The sequence below is a fragment of the Camellia sinensis genome, chromosome 11 (assembly GCF_055761805.1).
Source record: "Camellia sinensis isolate YWXY chromosome 11, ASM5576180v1, whole genome shotgun sequence".
NCBI lineage: Eukaryota > Viridiplantae > Streptophyta > Magnoliopsida > Ericales > Theaceae > Camellia > Camellia sinensis.
The window spans coordinates 98215440-98236125 of NC_138971.1; the positions used below are offsets into that span (position 1 = coordinate 98215440).

A 20686-nucleotide genomic window follows, 5' to 3' on the forward strand; every position below is an offset into this window, starting at 1 on the left:
GTGCAAATTTTTTTTTTTAAAATTGAATTATTTTTTTTGTGCAAAACTGAAAGAAGAAACATGATGATAGAACATTAATGTGCAAAATTGGAAAAAAAAAAATTAAAATGAAAAAATTAATAATGTTCTCAGTTTTAAAAGTGAAAAAAATTTGATAATATTATTAGTTTTATTGGATAGTGAAATTAAATCAATAAGTGGAAAGGCAAAAACGTTTAATCTTATCTTTTGTTGTTTTTATCAGTTAGTGAAACAATTCTCTAGAATATTACTATGCAAAATTGATAATGTTTTTAGTTTTAACAAAAAAAAAAAAAAAAACTGATTCAATTTTACTAAATAGGATTTATTAGTTTAAAAAATCTTAAATAGGATTTGAGATAGCATAACATTTGTAAATAGGACTTTTAAACAATTAATTCTACATTGTATAAGTGTATAAGATCCAAGTTGTAATTGCCTTATGCCCAGGGCTTTTAGATTCTCAGTGTCAATACAGTTGATTTAAGCCTAGCTAGTAGGATACTAAAATAGAGACGCAACCAATATCAAACCAGTAACTATGGGAAAACTTGTGAGCTTTATTATAATTATTTAAATTCAATTGGGGTTGAATTATAATAATAAAAAGTTTAAATTTTCCAAGGTCATTATAAATTTGTAGTTATGTTTCTAAATTATTTAAATCCATATATGTTCATTCTTTCTAAGGACATGTAGTAGAAAATTCTGGTTTTGGAATGTTTTGACAGAAGTAAGATTAAGCAATTGTCGAAGTCATTAAAAAGAATTTTATCACTTTGTTTGGTTTCGGTTTTTAGAATTCACTTATAAAAAAAATTTATTTTTTTGTTTTCCATATTATTTTTTGTTTTCACTGAATTTTTTAAAATATTTTAAGCAATTTTTAATTTTTTTTTAGACATGTAATATAAATACGCTTAAAAAATATTACATTTGTGAATTTTTTTTTTTTTACTAAATATCAAAAATACAAAAAAAATATGAAAATTTAGTTTATTTTTTGTATTTTTGTGTATTTATTAATTTTTTAAAATATTTTTCACAAATATTTTTTTATTTAGATACATCTAAGTAAGGTGTATCTAACAAAGTAAAATTTTTTTTGAAATTTTAAAAATATTCACTAAAAACAAAAAAATATAAAAATTAAAAAATTCAATTTTTAAAAAACTGAATTACGAAAATTAAAATTAAATACACTGATTATTATTATTTTCTCAGATCACTTTTTGGGTAAAGAAAAATGTTAGTGGTCAATGGTGTTTTATTATCATTTTACATTGGATCAAGTAACAAAACTTACTAAATTGTAATCGATGTCATTTTATGAGATACTATGGTATTTTTCAACTCAGTTGAAAAAATAAACAATAAAAAAATCTCACATTTCAAAGTACTTCCATTATGTTAGTATTTGATAAAATTTAAAATTTAAATATTAAATATTGATTTTTTTTTTTAATTTAAAAAAGAGTAAATTGATGATAAATCCACTCTTTATGAAATAGTTTGGTGAATGGTATCATGACATGCTTACGTTGAGAGGCAAAACTGAAGAATTTCCATTCCTCTAGAGTTCTCAAGTGGCATGAGAACTTGGGGAAGTTGTAGAGATGTATTTTTTAGTAGGACCATGTGGGTTAAAGATTTTGGGTATGCATGTGGTATGACTTCGGGTCAAGGTGCCATGTGGCATGATAATATTGGCCAAGGTTGTGGCATTGGTTAAATTTCAGCACACACAGGAGGCTATTGCTGTAATGTAACAAAACGCTTGTACGAGTATGCTCCAATAACAAACTAAAGCAACACAGCACCGAACACAAAAGACTTGATACATTAGAGACAGTTTAGCAATAATCAGGTTCACTAAACACTTGATTGGAGTGCTTACGATTGTTACCCACAAGCACACATTTAATATCACAAAGAGGGAGAAAGGGGGAAGAGAGTTTTATTCATCTTGCGTATTTCACTATGGCATCGACGAAATGAGCAATGTTGCATTTCCACTTTGATACAACGTACATATAAGGAAGCTCAAAACCTTAAGCCTTTTCGACTATTTCTTCCATCTAAAAGGTTGAACATGCTTCGGCCATATGTGGTTTTCATCATATTTAGGAGGAGGGGAAATTGTAAGAAAGCAAACAAAGTCACTAGTGCAAAGGACATTATGACCACTGAAATTGGTTTCCAAGTTTTCGGTTCTTCGAAAAGCATGAAATATTGGGCAAAACCAAAAGCTATAATAGTGGATGTTATAGAGACAAACAGGGAAATCAGGCCAATTATTAATCTATTGGGCAGGGAATATAGAAAATCAATTGCTGCATAGCGTGTAGTGAAGATGGATAAAAAGATTAAGAATGTGGAGATGGCCGAGTATAGCGCGGCTGCATTTGATATGGCAAATAATCTGAAGGTGGATCCGTTGATTTTGTTATTTAAGTTTGGATGGCCTGTTTTATCGTCTCCCCCTGGCACTTGAATGGCTGCCGAAAATGCTATTGTGCCAATGATTGTTGTTGAAACAGTGCATGCACTTGCCAGGCTTACAATCCATTGCTCTTCAGATTGGATCATACGACGATGGTCCTCGTCAAATACCATCATAGGTGTCTTTCCATCATGGTTCAATGTTGTTGTTGCCTGCACCGGCACCAGCTTTTCTACTTCCTACGCCATCAAGTTAGTTTGGAATGTGAAAGCAAGTTTATGGTGCATCCCAATAAATAATAATTATGCATGCACAGAAAAATGTCATTAAAAAGTGCACAAAAAAATGTTCAGATTTATTCAGAGCACTTGTATTTATACTTTCCTATGCATGCAATATTATTGGGTACTGAAAGGTAAAATAGTTGACGAAATTCTATATAAGAAAATGACGCATAATAATAAAAAAGAATAATCGCATGCTTCTATGATTTATACAAATTTTGTTCCGCATATTTTATTTTGCTGAAAATCAATAATTTATTATTTATTATGTCTTGAGCTTCCCTATAGTTTTTTCCCCATTTTGTCATTTTCTTTTGTAATGGTAGAGATAAATAACAACTTAACTCTTGTTTGTAGGGAATTCAAGAAAAAAAAAACCAAGATGTAATATAAACTTGAGAACTTTTTGCCTAGATACAAAACAAATGTATTACCTTGTACCATTGCAATTCACGCTGCATTTGTAAAACTGCACCAGAAGCAACTTCAAGTTGTGGTTGATATGGCATTCGTCCAACCAAGTGCAAGATATTGCTGCCTCCATTGTCTACTTTCAACAGTAACTTTTTACTCACTCTCATTTGTTGAATAATAAAATTGAAAACATGTTCACAACGGTACATAACTGCAAGATGGAAAGCAGAATGCCCCTCTTCGTCTACATAAGAAATTGCATCCGGAAATACCACTAAGATCTCTTCTACTATTTCTTGAATCCCATTTTTTGCCCCTAATAGAAAGGCCTTTTTAAGGATTGATGAATGTTCTGGACTACCCTGAAGTCCCCAGCAAAACATTCTCACAAACAATTTTGTGCGATCATGCATTGATTTTATCTCTTGAATGTGCTTGACATATGGCACTACAATTAGAATGAAGTCAAGAATGAAGTAAGTTTATAATCAACTTGTGTGCAGTTAGTTGCAAGTAGCTACTGCAGAATTTCAACTATCTTTTGAACCATTTTTTGAGTATTAGTTGCTTGTAATTTCTGTCGAATTGTGAAAGAAAGCAATCCAAACCAGTTAAGAACTAATAATTAACTTTCACTGAGAAAAAAAAAAAAAAAAAAATCCAAACCAGTTAAGAATTAGAGGACAGTGCCAAACCTGTTAAGAATTAGAAGACAGTGCCAAGGTGATAGTTGGGGTTCATACTAATTGTACATAATACAACTCTCAGCAAGGGTACATGAAAATTCAATGGAATAATGATGGTTTTCCATCTTGAATTGTTATGTCCTCTGTTTGTGTTCTTTGTTCTTTGTTTTTGGTTTTGTTATCATTCTTAAAAATATGTGCTTTATGTCACTTTGGTTCTCTAAGTTATATTTTTTTGTCAATTTTGTCTTTAAACTTTCGTATTTGAGTTAAATTGGTCTAATTTCAATTGTGTCATCTAAATTGCATATATAGTTCCCAAAATATCTGTTTTGTGTCACTTTAAAATATTAATTTTTTCAATTTCTTCCTATTCCCGTTTTGTGTCATTCAATTTCTTCCCAAAATATCCGTATTTGAGTTAAATTGATCACCGGCTTGTTGGTCACCCATTCCAGTCTGCTTTTTTAAGGGTTTGCGATTGATATATAGGCTCATAAGGCAAGGCCGGAATGACTTTTTAGCTTCGTTTAATAAATGGGTTGGACTTAGGAATGCTACTAGCATTAATATATACATAGGACAGTTTTATAATACATACCCTTTTTTGGAGTGTGTATTATATGTTTCAATTATGATGTTTGTGATATTTGGTTATGACATTGTGATTTTATTTATAACTTGGTTATGATTTGATTATGACTCATTGTGGTGTTAATTATGATTCATTTTAATATTGGTTATGACATATTATTATTATTTTGGTTATAATTCAAAAGGTTTTCAGCTATGCCTTATATTGTTTTTGGTTACAACTCATTATATATATATATATATATATATATATATATATTATAGTTATGGCTCAAAAGAATTTAGTTATGATATTTGTGATAATTAACACTACAAATGTCCTAACTTATATATGATATACAATTTTTTTGAGGATATGTATTATAATTTCTAGCATGAGCCAGTATATACATGCATATAATTTACTTAGTTTTTATTTATTTTTATATAGAAAATATTTACTTAAGATGGAAAACATATCTAACTTAGTCTATAGTTAAAATGTAATGACTAAATATTAAGTTTTTGTGTCAACTCAATTACAAATTATTAATTTTAATTTTATAATATATTTTTTATTTAATAAATGGTTTTCTTGGATGAACTTGGGATTGTAATACCATGTTAGGGACGAGTTTGAGAGAGATTTTTATGTATAGGGTCGATCTTCGGCAAGAGATATTTTTGTATTTCTTAACTTAGGCTCAGCCCTAATCCGACGCGACTTCATATTTGTCCACCCCTACTAAACACTGTAATATGCTTAGTCTTCTTCCGTCATTGTTTAGGAATCAAGTCACTCAACACACTTTATGAATGGTATATTTTATTATCATTTTGTTACAATTTTGACAGTTGGATCAATTTGACACATTGAAAAGTGACATAAAATGCATACTTCAGAGATTATAAATCTTTTTATATTTGGCTCTGTTTGGTGAAACTTTTTTTAAGTTAAAAGTTGATAATCAGAAAGTAAAATTTAAAAATATATCTTTTTCAGCTTCTAAATAATCAAAAAAAAAAAAAACTTATTTAAGTTATTTCTACCTAATAAGTTATAAGTAGAAACTATATCAAACAGTCTGACACAGACTTTTAAATTAAAATAAATTATAATCACATCCTAAAAAGTGTAACAAACAGCCCTTTTAAGTCTGCAACGGTCTAATTCTTAGACAATAGTATGGATCAAACCATATTCTCATTTAGTCTTTTCTAATATTTGGATTAGAACTTATTTAACTATAGTCGGCTAACGCCTGATTTAGTGACACCCGGTTGGTCGGACTTCTTGTGCGCCTGTTATTGTGTGTTGTTGACTTTCTCACATAGTTGACTTTTATTTTAATGAAATTATCTATCTTCTACCAATAATTCCCAAATTATGAGTTTTATTGCATTTTAATTGCTAATCTTTTGATTTTGTCAATTTTGATCCCCCATTTGTGCGTTAAATAGTCCTTGCCACTCACGCTATCTAAAATAGTTAAATGGGAAGTGAGGTATTATTTAGACTTTATTAAAAAAGGGACAAATTATACTAGTAATTCTTATATTTTGATTTTTGTATCATTTTGGTTCTTATAGTTTCAATTAATTCAACTTTGACTTTGAATTAATGACTTTGTCAATTTGAACTAATTGATTACAATTGTTAACATGTTTTTTTTTTTATTTTTTTGTTTTAATGAAAAATCCACTCAAATTTTTTTTTTAATGAAAAATCCACTCAACAGCGGCATGTGTCAAACTTTTAAAAACAAAATTAGAAAGTTGCTTAACTTGATGAGTTAACATGAACTAATTCAATGATTGTTTTATGTCAAAAATTCTAACAATATTATTAATTGGACTAAATTGACACAATTTAAAATTACTAGTCAAAATTAATCAAATTGAAAGTATAAAGAACAAAATGACACATAGGACAAAATATAAGGTGAGAGGGTAATTTGTATAACACAAATTGGGCCGAGCTAGGCTGAAGTGGGCTTAAGACTTGGGCCGCATTAGTGAACTGAGCTATGCTTTAGATAGAGCTTGGTTTGGGCCGCACGAAGGTCAAATCGGTCAAAGAAGTTTGACTGGATAGGTAAACGCTAATGTTCTTAGACCGAGCTATTTTCTAATGGCGGTCAAAGGTTTGACTGAGCTATATGGGAAGGTGGTCAAATGTAATTGGTAGTAAAGCTTTAACTGGGCTAGGAGAAAGGCCATGCAACGTTAAACATGGTGGTGCGTCGTGCTAGGCTTGCATGGCGCTGCGTGTTACACAGTTAAATCAGAGGCGGACAGAGCAAGGTAGTTCGACTACTTGGCTGGAAGTTGTGTAAAGAGTTGTGCCATCTCAATTGGCTTGCAATGAGAAAGATGTTAAAGGATGAGCATTATTCTTTAAGAATGTGATTCTTAAGAGGACTCTACAAAGGAGAATTAGAATCCTACTAGGATTGTGCCATGCAAAACTTACAAAAGCTCAAACCAAACCCTAATTTCAAGTATTGCAATTATTATTACCGAATTTACAAAGCTTTTGTTTCATTCTTAGTCTATTTGCTGACTTAAGCATTGGAGGGATTTCTGGTATACACTCGCCGATTAGTTGACGTTTGTGATTTCAGGTCTTACGATGACGTTTGAAGGAACGTAAGTTTGATCAATAGGATTATACAAGCGACAATTATTTTGTGCTCGTACATAGGGATTACTAATATAGTTTACCTTAAAAAAAATCTAACCAAATTAAAGGGAAAATTATGCAAATAGTCCTTGTAGTTTAACCAAATTAAAATTTTAACAAAATTAAAATATTGATTTGAATTAAGTTTTGAAAATAGTTTTGAATTATGTGTTTGGTTATGAGTTTTGAAAAGTAATGATATGTTTTGAATTGAGTTTTGAGAAATGAGTGTAGAATTGTGATTTAAAAGCTCAAAGCAAACAACACACTCAAATCAATGGGTGAAATTATAATTTGAAAATTCTGCCAAACAGAGCCTAAATTTTTTATTTAAAATTAAAACTAGGGCTCTGTTTGGCAAGAACTTTTTTGGCTATTTTATTCACAACAAACAAAATATCACATCTAACTCATAATCATTACACTCTTCTCTCACAAAAAAAAAAAAATTAAAAAAGCCAAAAAGTCCTTCACAAACTAAGCTTTTTAGCCCAAGCTAAAATAGTTAAAAAAAAGTCAAAAAATTAAAAAACTAATCCACTTCCCGAACGGAGGCTAAAGGTGTTTAGTTTTTTTTTATTTATTTATTAAACAGTTAAAGGTGTGTAGTTTGAGAACCAGGTTGATTAACTATTATATTTCACTGGATCAAGTTAGTGAGTAGAGCTTTATATATACTTGCAAGACTGATAAGTAAAAGCAGAGAAGAAGATAAGCAATTCTGACAAACCAGATAAGTAGTCTTTTCTAAAAAGTCGAATTTGTGAACTTTGAATTGGCTTCTCCGGGTCCTCACTAGCATTCGGTGAACATTTGAAGACAAAAGGACCCTCTTGAACCGGAACAACTGAAAAATATATGATTCCACATGTGAACACCACTTTCCATGTAGAAATTTAGGTAAATTACACTACTAATCTCTCTAGTTTGAGTAAATTACATTATTAATGTCTCTAGTTTGAGTGAAATATCACTTTGCTCCTCGTAATTTCAATTTGAACCTTATACTTTTAATTTTATTACAATATAATTCTTCCATTAGTTACTGGTAGAATTTTGAACGGAAAAAGAGCACATGCAAAACTAGAGAGACCAAATTGAAATTCAAAAGAAATTATAAAGGTCACTGGTATAATGAATAAATTATGCTAGTGGTTCCTATAGTTTGTTTTGAATTTTATTTTGACCCCTCTAGTTTGGCATATAGTTTATTTTATTTTTATTTATTTATTTTTTTCCATTCATAATGTCAACCGCATATGATAGATATGTGACATTGCAATAAAATTAAAAATATGAGATTCAAATCACAAGGACTAAAACTATAACGACTAAAGTCATACTTCTGTTAGACTACATGAACTAATAGTATAATTTATTCTAAGATTTATTTGCTTTATCAAAATAAACAGATATGCCATTTCATTAAATTAAGAGTAATATGATTGTGGATAATTTAGCATGGGATTATATCACAATCTAGAGGTTATTTTTACCTTTTTTCTTTTTCCCTTTGATTTTTCCTCTTTTTGTTACCAAAAAAAAAAAAAAAAAATCTCCAGGGGATGGTTTGTTGACATAGCTTTTTGCCTAAAGAAGAACGGACACTTACATGGACTTGAGGCATTTCGTGGTGGACACCAACAGGGCTGAGTAAAGAATCTGTAAAATCTGTAATCCGATTCAGTTTAGTCTAATTTGATAGGTTTGGATTGGTTTTTTGAATCCGTGGTTCGGTTTCGGATTGAAAAATTAAAAATTCGTAGTCCACGGATTGGTTCCGGAATGAACCCCACGGTTCCAAATTGGAACCGATCCGGACCGTATACAAATAGTCTATATTTTTATTATACATCCTCCCCCATAGTATTTTCTCTTATTCCATATAAAACTAAACTCAGACCTAAACCCACATCATATCTTCTTTTATTACTTTTGTTTGTTAGTTTTTAATTTTAATTTGTAATGGTCTAAATACTTATGGTGAAACCAATTTTCTTATGGTTGTTTAAATTCTAGAATAATATGTCGCTATTACAGAAAGACATGTTGCTATTGTGGAATTAATATAGCGCTATGTTTATGTTTTTATGAAATTAAAGCGTTATATATATATATTTTTTTGTTATTTAATTATGTGAATCCGTGGTCCTAAACCGATCCAATCCGTATTTAAATGGATTGGTTCGGATTGGTTCCATGATTTAAACGGATTGAATTGGTTCCAATTTTTCAGGAACTGTAAATAACGGATTGGTCCTGGTTTTACCCCAATCTGATTCAATCCGGACCATGCTCACCCCTAAACACCCACATTTTGTGGATACTCTTAAAATCGTGCCACACACTTTTTTAATTAAAATTTTAAATTCATAATATCAGACAATTTTTAACATCTCGTGGGCATTTTGAAAACATATCTTGAATCTTCTGAACACAATCTATTCGATGATTATCTTCATAATAATAATATTTTATATTCTTCGAAATGCAACTTGTACACTCTAAGATATGGTTTGGAAAATGGATTGACTTTTTAATTTTTTTAGCTATTTTAGTCTGGGGCTAAAAAGCTTGGTTTGAGAAAGGTTTTTAGCTTTTTTAATTTTTTTGTGAGAGAAAAAATGTAATGATTATGGGTTAGATGTGATATTTTGTTTTATTGGGTTAAAAAGTCTATTTTATTTTTTGTGACTATTTTAACAAAAAAAAGCTTAGCCTTTTTCTTCCCCAACCATGCCTAAATATATTTTAAAATATTTATGAGATAAATACATTATATATATTTTAATATTCTATAATTACTTCACATTCTTTAAATCAATTGCAGATGTTAGCCATCATGCTGTTGTTAAAATTTGGCAGGATAAGTACAAAATGCTCCAATAGTGCTATCAATTGTGCCAAATTTGAAACGATAGAAGTAGTTTGCCAAATTTTAGCATGATGAATGACTATTAATTTTATTAAATTTACCATATTGCCCCCCAAAATGCCACGTCATAGAGCCAAAGGGTGTTTTTCCAATGGTAACCAGAGTCCTTCCAATGACATTTGGTGGAGCATGTAAACCTTTCAAGACAATGGCTCTGTTTGGTGCAGCTTTTTTTCAGTTTATTTTAGCTTTCAGCTTAATTTAAGCTATTTTGATGTGTTTGGTTTAGCTTAACAATGCAATTTATAATTTTTTGTAAGTAAGAAATCAGCTTATTCTTTGAGTGGGCAGGAGAAACTTAATTTATAAGTCAGAAATCAGCTTACGTTCATAGTTATAAGCTATAAGCTGTTAAGGCATAAGTTATAAGCACTTTCCCACAGCTCTACCAAACAGGGCTAATATCATGTGGTCCAACGGTCCAAATATTCACCATGAGTAGCACCGATTGACCTCGTGGCAGCCAATACTCCAAAATGATCATGTTATGATATTAGCATCCAGCGGTAGGCCCCCACGAGCCTAGCCACATTTTTTTTATACCATTTTACATTGGGTAAATTATGTCTTTATATTTTAACTCTTATATCATTTTAGTTCCAGTAATTTAATTAATTTAATTTTAATTTGAATTTATAATTTTATCTAAATTTGAACCAATTAACAATAACTCTTATAATTTCTTTTTATTTGTAAAAAATACGCATATAAGTGGCACGTGTCATATTTTTAAGAGTAAAATTTTAACTTAACTCAGTATGTTAATCAATTCAGTGATTATTTTTCATCAAATACACTAATGACATTATCAACTGGATTAAATTGACACAAAATCTAACATTAATGATCAAAATTGAGCCAATAGAAAATATAGAAATTAAAATGACATAAGGTATAAAACATAAGGACCACAGGTATAATTTGCCCTTACATTTATCATCTCTTTTTTTACCACATTATTAGTATAATAGCTCTTATCACTCATACATGTTTATCTCTAATGAGGTGCTAGCTGATGAAATAATAAATATAATATGGTATAAAATTTAGTAAGTGGAACATTACTCTTGAACTACACAAGAGTTAAATAGATTTTGTTTTTGTTTTTCTGTGTGAAGATAAATAAACTAATAAATGTGTAAAAGGCAGCATAAAAATCATGAGAAAGGGAAATAGCCAGGAGACTTACAATAATAGATAAAACGCTTCCAGATGTTTAATTTTGTTCCGTTACGAAAAGCAGACGGCATTTGGGCTAGTATTTCCAAATGAAAGACATCCTGCCACTTGGAGAATGCTAATCTAGGGTTGCTTGCCAGTAAATACATAGCCAAATCTGAAACATTAATGGCATAAATCAACAAAATGATGATTATATGTAAACACTTACGCTGTGTTTGGTTGGGGGATTTGGGAAGGGAAATGGAAAGGGAAATGGAAATGAAAGGAAAAGGAGAAAGAATTAATAGAATTCCAAATCTCAACTATGTTTGGTTGTGTTGGTTATAAAATAGAATTGATGTCCTAAAAGGTATCCTATTTCTTTATTTATTTCTCACCCTCTTTCTTTTCCCATATATTTTTTATTATAACCAAACATAAATAGGATTACATTTCTCATTCCTTTTCCAAATCCCACCTCAAAAACTCCAACCAAACACCGCATTAACTTAAAATATCTATTATTAGATTTGGAAGACAATTATTATTTTATCTTTTTGAATAATCGACCATGTAATGAGAACAAGCAATTAAACTAGTATATATATCTATCTCATAAGCAAGCTCACATCACCAATTTATTTTGATTAAGTTTTATACTTACCAATTTATGTGGATTAAGTTTTATACTTCAATATTGAGTTTTGTGAATCAATTTAGGCTAGCTCAGTTGGCCACTCCTACACACTTCCCCTTCGAAGACTAGGATCCTTAGTACTAATTACAAAGATTAATAATTTTTCTCTTATTATGGGGCTTTGGTATATCATTTACTTCTTTTCCATTATGAAACTCTTTCTTAGGTCGATTAGACTTTTCTATATTGTATACTTCTACTAATTGAAAAAATATAAATAAATAAATAAAATAGTCATTTCTTAGTTTGATTAGGCTTCTCTATATTGTAAATATTCATATTGACTGAAAAAAAAAAAAAAAAAATCTTGTTTGGTTTCCAAACTGAAATACAATTATTTATTTATTTATTTTTAAATTTTAGATGCACCTAATTTATAATTAAAGGCTAATATTGAAATGGCTCCCCCTCTCTCTAGAACTCCAATCCTAAGGATTGTCATAACCTAAACATTTCGATTTTTGTTATTAACAATATAAAACCCTAGTATTTAACACATGCATACATCGGAACTTAAAAATATAAATTTTAGCTTGATTTATGCTTATTTTAGATTTTTTTTTTAATTCGTGTTATATTGAAGGTCATGTAGTTACTATTTTCAACTTTTAATTTAGGTACAGTCATATTATTTCAAAAATATATTAGATTTTACAATTAAAAACAATATTTAAGCATATTAATTATATCATGTAATGAAAATTAAGTACGGAAATTTTTTAGCATTGAGATATATATACATACTAATCTTTTAAAAGCTTGAATATTTCAATGCAAATTTATTAGTTGAATTTAAGGCAAAATATAAATACCATTCAACATGAGGAGCATTTTAGAAGAAGGCAAAATCTTACACAATCCAGCAATCTAACGCAATATGTATTTTAGAACAGGTTAATTTTACACTTATTCATATATTTGTTTCTTTTTATTATTGGGAATTGATATAAATATTTATATTTAAAAGAATGTTTTATAAGGACTTAAGGCTTGGTTTGGTTTTGTTTGATCTTTAGCCTTGAGTATCTACATGTCCAAACATATGTATGTTAATGTATTTGTAAATAATAATATACGTTTGTGATGTTAAATATATGCTCATATGTATAAATGTATCATAACTTTTATTCACACATTTGCTTTTAAATCATTGTTCAATCTATTTTGGTTAATTGATTGATCCTCCACACATTACTATTTCACAAAATTTGTTCTTAAAATCCTCATTAACTATATTGATTTTAAGTTAATCTTCTCTCCAAATGTTTATCATTCAAAATATATCACTCAAAATCTAAAATCCGAAAATTGCATCTCGTCTCTTGAAGTTTAAAATTTCATAACAAATTACCCATTTTATTAAAAAATATCAAATCAATTAACAATTTTTAATGATATTAGAAATATATTTCAATTAATAATTCAAATAGTTTTATTATTGTATAAGAGACTAGTTAGGAATTGAGGTATTTATAATTTTTCAAATTACAATAGACAATTCGTATTAAACAAAATTCAAGAGGTGTATTTGTTATTTACTGTTAATTTTGAAATTAATTTTAAGTTATTTGTTCATTCTGCGCATAACGACATATGCTAATATATATATATATAAACTAGCGATTTGGGAACACCAAGTGTGTACATCACAAATATGTGGTTCAAAGTTCAAGAAAGTGGGCCCAAGGTGTTCAACATTAGCCCGGAAGGAGGGGTTCAAAAGGGTCAAGCAACATTAGTGGCCGGCCACCAACTTTTAGGGTCCTCCCATGTGTGTACATCACAAATATGTGGTTCAAAGTTCAAGAAAATGGGCCCAAGGTGTTCAACATTAGCCCGGAAGTGTGAAAAACGGGCGTCGGAGGATATATAACTGGTTGCTGCAACAATTACTGGCCTCCCACCCTTCAGTGACCTTCCCAGTGATAAAACAGAGGTACCTGCCAAAAACGAACGAAAACCGTTGCAAAATGAACGTTCGGGGGCCAAAACGCGCAGTTTGGGGTCCCGAAAAATGGGCTGCCAAGCACCGAAAGTGGCATTCGGCCACGAAGTGGGTTTCTCAGACCCCAGTGTCCCTTAAAAGGGAGCAAATAAGATGCATGCCAAAATTTAGAGCAAACGGAGATGGTTAGGCGGTCCCGAACCGAGGCACACGGCCAACGGTCCCGAAAAATCGGAAACCGGACTCCGAAATGGGCAAAATGGCCTACGGCCATGAAATGTAGCCCACGGCCACTGAGAGATGGTCTATGGGACCTCTCCCTACCCTTAGGAAAAGAAACAGAGAAAACCGAGTCTGGTTCGCAAACCGAGACAAGACATAGAAGAGGGTTCGGAAATCCGGAGGCAGGGCTCACGGCCGCGACTCTGAGACTTCTGAACGAGCACGATATGCAACATCACCAAGCGCTCAATTGGTGACGTCTGAGTCTTAAGGTCGGTCAAAAATGGGGTGTCTACAGTTGCCCCTCTTTGACAGAACTCGGAAGTCATAAGAATGACGGGAGTGAATGTCAAAGCCCAAAGACGACCCATTTTTGACAAGGCCGAAGACTTAGACAGAGCAGATAGGATAGACAAAGATGTGCCCGCAGGCAGGGGCAAAATGCAAATGATATGCAAGAAGATTTTGAAGATTGGACTTATACGCTACGCGAGGCCGGTTTTGAAAGTTGGACTTATACGCTACGCGAAGCCGGTTATCACTCATGATCATGCAAAGAGAGCTGTAATGAAGCACTTATGCGAAATAAATGCAAAATTTTAAGCGAGTGCTAGGCAAGCAAGTAAACTCGAGCCAAACTACACCTCGTGCAGAAAGGATGTAAGAAAATTATGGAATTCTCACTGCGAATACAGTGTGCATGTGTGATAGATACACAAAGCGAACATGTGATTGATACACAAAAAGGTGAGCACAAAGTGTGATAGATGCACTAAGTGAGCAAAGCGAGTGTGTGATAGATACACTATTTGAGCAAAGTGTAATTCATATACAAAGGGTGAAGTGAGCAAAGTGTGATGGATACACTAAAGGTGAACACAAAGTGTGACAGATGCACTTAGTGAACAAAGTATGATTGATATACTAAATGTGAACACGAAGTGTGATAGATGCACTTAGTGAACAAAGTATGATTGATATGCTGAAAATTAACACAAAGTCTGATAGATGCACAATGTGAGCAAAGTATGATTGATATACTGAAAGTGAACACAAAGTGTGATAGATGCACTATGTGAGCAAAGTATGATTGATATACTGAAAATTAACACAAAGTGTGATAGATGCGCTATGTGAGCAGAGTATGATTGATATGCTGAAAATTAACACAAAGTGTGATAGATGCACTATGTGAGCAAAGTATGATTGATATACTGAAAATTAACACAAAGTGTGATAGATGCACTTAGTGAACAAGTATGATTGATATACTGAAAGGGAACACAAAGTGTGATAGATGCACTTAGTGAACAAATATGATTGATATACTGAAAATTAACACAAAGTGTGATAGATGCACAATGTGAGCAAAGTATGATTGATATACTGAAAGTGAACACAAAGTGTGATAGATGCACTATGTGAGCAAAGTATGATTGATATACTGAAAATTAACACAAAGTGTGATAGATGCGCTATGTGAGCAGAGTATGATTGATATGCTGAAAATTAACACAAAGTGTGATAGATGCACTATGTGAGCAAAGTATGATTGATATACTGAAAGGGAACACAAAGTGTGATAGATGCACTTAGTGAACAAGTATGATTGATATACTGAAAGGGAACACAAAGTGTGATAGATGCACTTAGTGAACAAATATGATTGATATACTGAAAATTAACACAAAGTGTGATAGATGCACAATGTGAGCAAAGTATGATTGATATACTGAAAGTGAACACAAAGTGTGATAGATGCACTTAGTGAACAGAGTATGATTGATATACTAAATGCGAATACGAAGTGTGATAGATGCACTTAGTGAACAGAGTATGATTGATATACTAAATGTGAACACAAAGTGGGATAGATGCACTAAGTGAACAAGTGTGATTGATATACTAAATGTATGAAGTGTGATTGATACACTAAATGAATGATCTTAAACAGAACTTCTTTGAATGAACTGTACATACAATATCGTGTATGAGTGAGAAAGAAACTTGATAGGTACAATGCAATACAATACATAATGCTTAAGAAAAGCAATAAATAGACAAAACAGCGTTTTAGAAAACACCTCATGGGGTGAGTGGCGATGAACCGCTCCACTCTGACGGGGATCTCTCCTCGTGCTCTTCAAACACTTACCTTCAACTCACAGTATAAAGGCTCTGAAATACTGACAAGGGTTCTTCACGTAGAACACTTTGGATGTTGCCTTTCTTCCTGATCATATTCACAACTTTCCCTATTCTCCAACGGGGTGACAGACTAGGTTGGTTCAGTATCCAGAATTGAGGTGCATACACGCTATCTCAACCTATGGGGCTTCCATACAGATTTCAAGCCGAGGACACGCCCCTGGGTATTTAAACCAGACTTTAGTCTCGGAAATCCCGAACCTTTGCGTTCTAGGCATTAGCCATTCGAACTCTAGTTTCCACCGTCGCAGTTGGTCTCCTAGGAACTCATTGCGAACACAACCAAGATGCCTCTAGCAGGGAATGGTACTCAGGGAGAGCACTTGATCGCCATTTTGGCTTGAAGCAGACTTGATCTTGAGCTTGAGGTAGAGGCACACTCATACTTCGGAGCTTTGGCAAGACTTGAAGAGGTACACACGGAATGTAGTCTTGGAACTTGCTGGAGTTGAAACAAACTCAGATGCTCGACATTTCCTCTTTTGCTTTTGCTTTGTAGTCTGGAACCCATATAGCTTCAAATAGGTCCTAGTTCTACTGTTCTCGCATGACCTGGGTTGAACCCTGCGGTTTTATGAAAGAACGAATCTTGTTTTGTACAGATGTGGAGAACGGCACGGCACTCGGAGCGTAAAACGATTTTATTTTTGAATTGATAAATGAGCTTTTGACCGGGTATCGAGCTTACGACTGCACACAGCAAGGCAACTCAACAAGGAAATAAAAGGCACGCAACCTAGACACATCGAGTAACACTCGAAACGACTCAAAACAAGAATCGAGATAAAACAAAAAGACACGACACTCAGACATGCACAGGGAGCCTGTTTCACCGGGTATTGTTCCCCACCCTCTCTCATTTGTGATCCTCACATCACTCGGCCCTCAAGCTCTATTTTTCTAAAAAAGCCCTCTTCTCACTTTTCCTCTCATCGCACGTCTCTCTATTCTTCATTCTCTCATTTTTCATCCCTCCCCTGGGTGGTTGATGGATGAACAGGAAATTGCGAGCTCACACCCAACATAATCAGCTCGCGGCTATTTCCTTCGGTGACATCTGTCGATGCGCCGGATGAGGGAATGTAGCATCTCGATCCATTCCAATTCGTGCTTCGCACTCGCCTTGATACCTCACTGCTTGGAGGATGAGAGAGCTTTCTGCCCTTTGTTGTGCCCTTTTCTGGCGAATACGGTGCCTTTCTTGGCAAGTATGTTGACAATGGGAAAGACAGGAAGCCTGACTCAACTGTGCCCCTAGTTCATCATTTTGACCATTTTTTGTTTTAGTTTTCTCCTAAAAAATTTTGACCAAAATGAGAGTTAGATTAGCATGCTTGTTCAATTTTCTGATTTAAAATCATGCAAGTTAGGCTGTGAGCACTGAGAGTTTTCCTTTTTGGGTCCGAGAAATGGTCCAGTTTTGAAAATAGAATACTTTTTGAGAAGGTTAGTCAACCTCAGTAAAAATTCTCAAAAACTATTTTTGCGAACGACCACTGCTCAACGAGCACGGAACCTACTCTCGAGATGCACAACCTCGGATTCGAAGGAAAATTGCCCCTTGCTTGAGGGGAACTGCATGGCAACGGAAAGTTGCCCCTTGTTTGAATGGCACCGCAGCACATTGAATGGCAACGGAAAGTTGCCCCTTGTTTGAACGGCGCCACGGCGCATCGAATGGCAATGGAAAGTTGCCCCTTGTTTGGATGGCACCGCAGCGCATTGAATGGCAACGGAAAGTTGCCCCTTGTTTGAATGGCACCGCAGCGCATTGTAGGCAGTCCTCAGAGCGACGAACACAACCAAACTCTCGGATACAGAGAAAGCAAAGATGATCAGAACCATCGCATGGACACAATCGAATTGTTTTACGGCTGGACTTCAGAATGAAGTTGCCTACGTATCCCAAAGATGGGAATCAAGCCTCACGTAGTTCGGGGTTAAGGTACACTCGGGTATTAACCTCTCCCTTTTTAGGCTCTAACTTTTGCCAAGGCGCCCGTTGCGGGTTTTCAACCTTGCGAGCTTTGTTCTTCTTTCTTTCTCTTTTCAATTCTTTTTCTTCTCTTTTTTTTGTTCTTTTCTTTGCATTTTTCTTTTTTTGTTCTCTTTTTTTTCTTTTGCATTTTTTGTTTTCTTCTTTTTTTTTGTATTTTTCTCTTGCTCTAACTTTTGCCTAGGTCGCCCTTCCGGGTTTTCGGCCCAGCGAGCCTCTCAAAGGGTAAAAGCGTAACGAGTCCATGCCAAATGGTTTTGAGATCTTGAAATTATCTGAATCCAGGAGAATGGCTGCTGTTCTAGCTTCGTAAACTTCTCCTGATGAGATTTGATCTTTTTGATCTGACTTTCCTGGCCTCTTGTTCAAGGGATGCTTCAAATCGGGCCACACAGGCCTCACGTCGTAGTTGACCGTTGAACCTTCTGAATTCGAGTTCAAGGTTTTGAAAGGAGAGGGGTCGAGTCTCGAGGCTGAGAGCGATCCTAAGCTGCACAATCTCAAGAGCGATTCCACACAAGTCTTCGCAGGACTGCGCAAAACATTTTGTTTTTGAAAATTTTAAGAAAGCGACAAATCGCTCGCGCTGAAGATAGTGTAGAACCAATCTGGATCAAGCCAGGATCCTTCCCAGTACTCACGCTAACAAGCATGATTTCATTCATAAAGGGGCTTAGCACGCCTCTCTTTCTCTCAAATGATCAAAGTTTTGTAAATCCCAAGGAATTCCTTTCTCTTCGTTTTCACCGCAGTGTTTTAAAAAAAAAAAGTTTCGAAAAACTTAGGTCAATGCAATGATTTTGGGGTGCAGAAGAGTAGGCGAAAAGTACCGCCGTTTCATTCAAACTTTCTGGCATAATTGGCACACGGCCGAGGCAAACACAAGAGCGTGAAAAACCACTGCTATTTCGTTCAGAATCTGTTGGCATAACTGGCTCCCTGACAGAAACAGACTCAAAACAAAACGAAAAGACAAACACAAAACAAAATGGTGATGCCCGAGGCAACACCCCCTGGAATCACCTGACTCCTATACAACAGGACTGACTCGATGCAACAAGACAGACCCAAAACAAAAGAGACTGACTCAAAATAAAACGACAAACTCGAAACAAAACGACAAGACTGCCTCAATACCCGAGTCAGAAAGCACAAAAGCTAACATTCGCAAATGTTCAAAACAGTGCATGCCATCCACCATATCTGGAGTAAACTGAGCGCTGCCCGCAGGTGGTTCACCCCCCCAATCACATCACATTATCCCCCAAGTTCACTGATCAAGTGCCGATAGACTTCGCGGGACCTGGTGCGGGGATGACCCCGTTGTCAAACAGATCTTGTACATCATGGCGCAGACGAAAGCAACTGTCGGTGCCATGACCGGTTTGTTGATGGTATGCGCAGTATTTAGTCTGATCATGCTTTGCAGGGATAGGATCAGGTAAAGGCCGTTGTTCCAATGGCTTCAGATGTCCTTTTCGGATTAAGGCCTCTAAAGCTTTTGACAAAGGCATATAAAGCGGGGTGAAAACCCTCTTGACTCGGGGTGGATATTTGGTTCCTTGTGAGCTACTTCCGGACGCACTGGTGAATGGGGTAGCTGTTTTTGATACGGTGGTAGTAACCATGCCCACATTAGAAGATCTTGCAGCTGCATCACCACTGGTGGTTGCATTCGAACTGCGGGAAAACGCCCTCCTGGGCTGCTCCTTCTCCTGGTCAAAGAGGCCCTGCTTCATAGCATCCTCGATCTGCACTCCCATCTCATGCAAATCTGAAAAGGTAGGGAAGGGGATCACGATCATTTTCTGCATTAGCTTGGGCTGGAGATTGCGCACAATCATCCGAATTTGATCTTTGTCAGTGGGCCTAAGGGTCATCATTGAAGCCTTGGTCCTCCAGCGGGTCACGAATTCTGAGAAGCTCTCCTTCGGCTCCTGCCTCATCGTCTCAAGATCACGGGTCGTAATCTCGATTTGGGTATTGTATGAATATTGTGCGACGAAGGCCTTGGCCATCTCTTCACAGCTTCGTTTTACTGAATCCTCCAATTTGGCGTACCAGGTGACCGCAATACCCGACAGGGTCCTGCCAAAAAGGGAGAGCTTCTGCAATCTTGTCAAGCCCATCGGGTGCAAAACATCTGAAAACAAGCTCAAGTGGACCATGGGATCTCCTGACCCATCAAAACAGTCGATGTGAGGCATCTTGAACCTGTCCGGCAGAGTTACAGCTGCGTCGGTGTATCCGTCCTCAATGCCCGGGATGGACTTTACCCCCTGGGATTTCTTGAAGAGCTTCTCAAGCTTGCTCAATTTCAGAGCTGTATGATCAATCTCGAACTCGGAGGGAGAGTCTGGTAGATTGGTAGGTGTTTTGGATAGTTGAGGTAAAATTGGGAGCGGAGCCGGCCCGCCT

The 20686-nt window shown here is 34.4% G+C and overlaps 2 long non-coding RNA genes across 2 annotated transcripts; both read right to left on the minus strand.

Moving 5' to 3' along the window:
* Positions 1–1787: 1787 nt before the first annotated feature.
* Positions 1788–3360, minus strand: LOC145802045 (uncharacterized). Its single transcript, XR_014344264.1, has 2 exons — positions 3183–3360; positions 1788–2703 (listed from the first exon to the last, which is right to left on the minus strand). It is a non-coding gene; the product is annotated as an uncharacterized LOC145802045 (long non-coding RNA).
* Positions 3361–3388: 28 nt separating this feature from the next.
* LOC145802044 (uncharacterized) lies at positions 3389–11382 on the minus strand. The gene is made up of 3 exons (XR_014344263.1): positions 11229–11382; positions 7835–7951; positions 3389–3610 (listed from the first exon to the last, which is right to left on the minus strand). It is a non-coding gene; the product is annotated as an uncharacterized LOC145802044 (long non-coding RNA).
* Between the last annotated feature and the right edge of the window lie 9304 nt (positions 11383–20686).